We start from the raw sequence: 2,817 nt of genomic DNA on the forward strand, positions 1-2,817 counted from the left end.
AAGTGGTGACTGTTTATCAACTGGGAACAGGACTCAAGCAGTACTCTGAAGAAAATATTGTTCCAAAGAGAAACTAACTTCCCCAACACTGACAGGTACAATCTGGTTGTTTTCTAGACAAAAAGAACATATCTTTATGAGAGTACCAGCACTGTTAGGGGCCTGTAATCCGATATGATGCCATTTATTTATTTATTTGTTTGTTTGTTTGTTTGTTTATTTATTTATTTTGAAGATATATTTATTTATGCAAGAACTGGGGTACAGGCCAGATGCGCAGGAGGGTGAAAGGATTCACCAGAGACAGAGCGGGGAGCAGAACAGGCAAACTGACTGAAATACACTGCTGAGGGGAGCAGTGGGCGAGACAGGAGAGATCTGCCACGCCATGTGGGATTCTCCCTGGCCGGCCTGGATCGAACCAGCGCTGCAGAGGCTGCGGACACCTTCACAGTGCGGCGCTCAACTGCCTGTACCACCAGGGGAGGCCCACAATGCCACTTAAAATATAAAACAGGAGGTGTTCCCACAGAGCTGAGAGCTGTGACCTACAGGTGATTGTGTCAGCCAATGAATCCACACACCTTAAGGAACAGCCGCTACATCAGTTTGTACAAAGACCACTTTTTCCATGACCTGAATTCACATAGGATTTGCCTGGTTACAAAGTCACCAAAGGATATATTTATAGGACAGTGACTTAAACCACAAAGGAGCATACGTTCAATTTCTGCGTCACTAATGAAATGACTCAGCATTGATTAGCTGGAACCATGGAGAGTGAGATGCATGTTTATTCAAACACAAGATACCCCAAATCCCAACAGCTTAAAGTTAACTTCAGGAAAACCGGTTCTTGAGATAAAGACCCTAGGTTGGGCCAGTTGCTGCATTTCCCCTAAGGAGTAAAAGTATCTTTTTTGGACTAGATTTCATCATTGTCATCAGGAAACTGAGGAGTCAGACCAGAATGTACTAACGCCAGTTATTTATGTGACAAGCATGGGCTTCTTTGCCTCTGGCTGACCCTTAGTTCCTGAGGAAGCATCTTCAAGAGAAGCAGGAGCAGAAGAGGATGATGAAGTGATGGTGGGGTCAGACACCAGAACATGGCCTGCTGTGCAGGCAGGTGGAAGAGACTCAATCTCCAAAGGTTTTGAATATGGCATCCTGCAGCTGAGACTCCAAGGTTCTTTTTTGTTGTTGTTGTTCCTTTTCTTTTTTTGTTGTTATTGTTAGCATTTTATTTATTTTATTTTATTTTTATATTCCCCATACAATTGCAACCCCCTTATTTTGACCCCAATCTCTCCTTTCCCCGCCCACCCCCATGGTGTGTCTCTGGTTCATAGTTGTTAGTTGATTTTGATTTTTTCTTTCTTATAGTTATTCTTTTTCGTGGTCCCTTAATTTGGTTTTCTAGATTCCTGCTATGAGTGAGACCATCCGGTATTTTTCTTTTTCTTTCTGGCTTATTTCGCTGAGCATGATCCCTTCCAGCTCCACCCATGTTGCTGCAAATTGCATGTGTTTATCTTTTTTGAATGCTGAGTAATATTCCATGGTGTATATGTACCACATCTTCTTGATCCAGTCATCTATTTTTGGGCATTTGGGTTGTTTCCAAAGCTTAGCTATTGTAAACAGTGCTGCTATAAACATAGGAGTGCAAGTGCTCTTTGGAATTGATGTTTCTGTGTCCTTTGGGTAAATACCTAGGAGTGGAATTGCTGGATCATATAGAAGCTCCATCTCTAGCAGGCTGAGGAATCTCCACACAGCTTTCCATAGTGGTTGGACCAGTTTGCACTCCCACCAGCAGTGCAGGAGAGTTCCTTTTTCTCCACATCCTCGCCAACATTTATTGTTGCTAGTTTTTTTTAATATGTGCCATTCTCACTGATATGAGATGGTATCTCATTGTAGTTTTGATTTGCATTTCCCTGATTGCAAGTGATGTTGAACATTTTTTCATATGCCTGTTGGCCATTTGTATTTCCTCTTTGGAGAAGTTTCTCTCTAGCTCTTCTGCCCATTATTTGACTGGATTATTTTCTTTGTTTTTGTTGTGAGACTCCAAGGTTCTTGTACCAGTTACCCCTATTCAATCATCACTCAGAAAAAAATGGAATTCAGAATGTGCTGCAGTTTTATATTCCAGAAGTAGAAAGCATAGGATAGCTTATGGATGATAAATCATATGAAAGAGAAGCAAACTAAGCTTAAAATAATTTGAGTTTTGGGTCTTCCTGGTGGCCTGGGAGTTAAGGCTCAGCACTAACACTGCGACAACCTGAGTTCAATCCCTGGCCATGGAGCTAACCCACATGGCACAGGAGCCTCTCCTGTCTCCCTCACTGCTCCCTTCAGTAGTGTATTTCAGTAGATCTGCCTGTTCTGCTTCAAATCCTGGTGAATACTCTCCCCACCCCACACCTCTGGCCTATACCCCAGTTCTTCTATGCAAAAATAAATAAAATCTTTTAAAAAAAAAAATTGGGTTTTGGGGGATCCCAGCAGTTGGACTTGTTGATAACAGATACCAAACTTTTACTATGAATCTGCTAAGGGAGTTGAGGATTAATAAAATATGCCTTTTCTTCAAAGAATTTATATATATATATATATATATATATAATATATATATATATATACACACACACACACACATAGTATATATAGGGTAAATGGTTTTTCAGGTTTTTCTGCCCTCCCACCATTAGGATTGCCCTGCCTGATCGGGCACCTGTAGTTGGTACATTGTTGCAAATCTTATTTACTTCTGTGGGCTATGGGAGGAGTATTAAGTTAGTCACA

The 2,817-nt window shown here is 41.2% G+C and overlaps 1 pseudogene; it reads left to right on the forward strand.

The window, feature by feature from the left end:
• Nucleotides 1-532: 532 nt before the first annotated feature.
• Nucleotides 533-2,220, forward strand: LOC119258460 (NFU1 iron-sulfur cluster scaffold homolog, mitochondrial-like; annotated as a pseudogene).
• The last annotated feature ends 597 nt before the right edge of the window (nucleotides 2,221-2,817 follow it).

Source organism: Talpa occidentalis, unplaced genomic scaffold, assembly GCF_014898055.3.
Source record: "Talpa occidentalis isolate TD23 unplaced genomic scaffold, MPIMG_talOcc4v2.1 talOcc4.469, whole genome shotgun sequence".
NCBI classification, from domain to species: domain Eukaryota; kingdom Metazoa; phylum Chordata; class Mammalia; order Eulipotyphla; family Talpidae; genus Talpa; species Talpa occidentalis.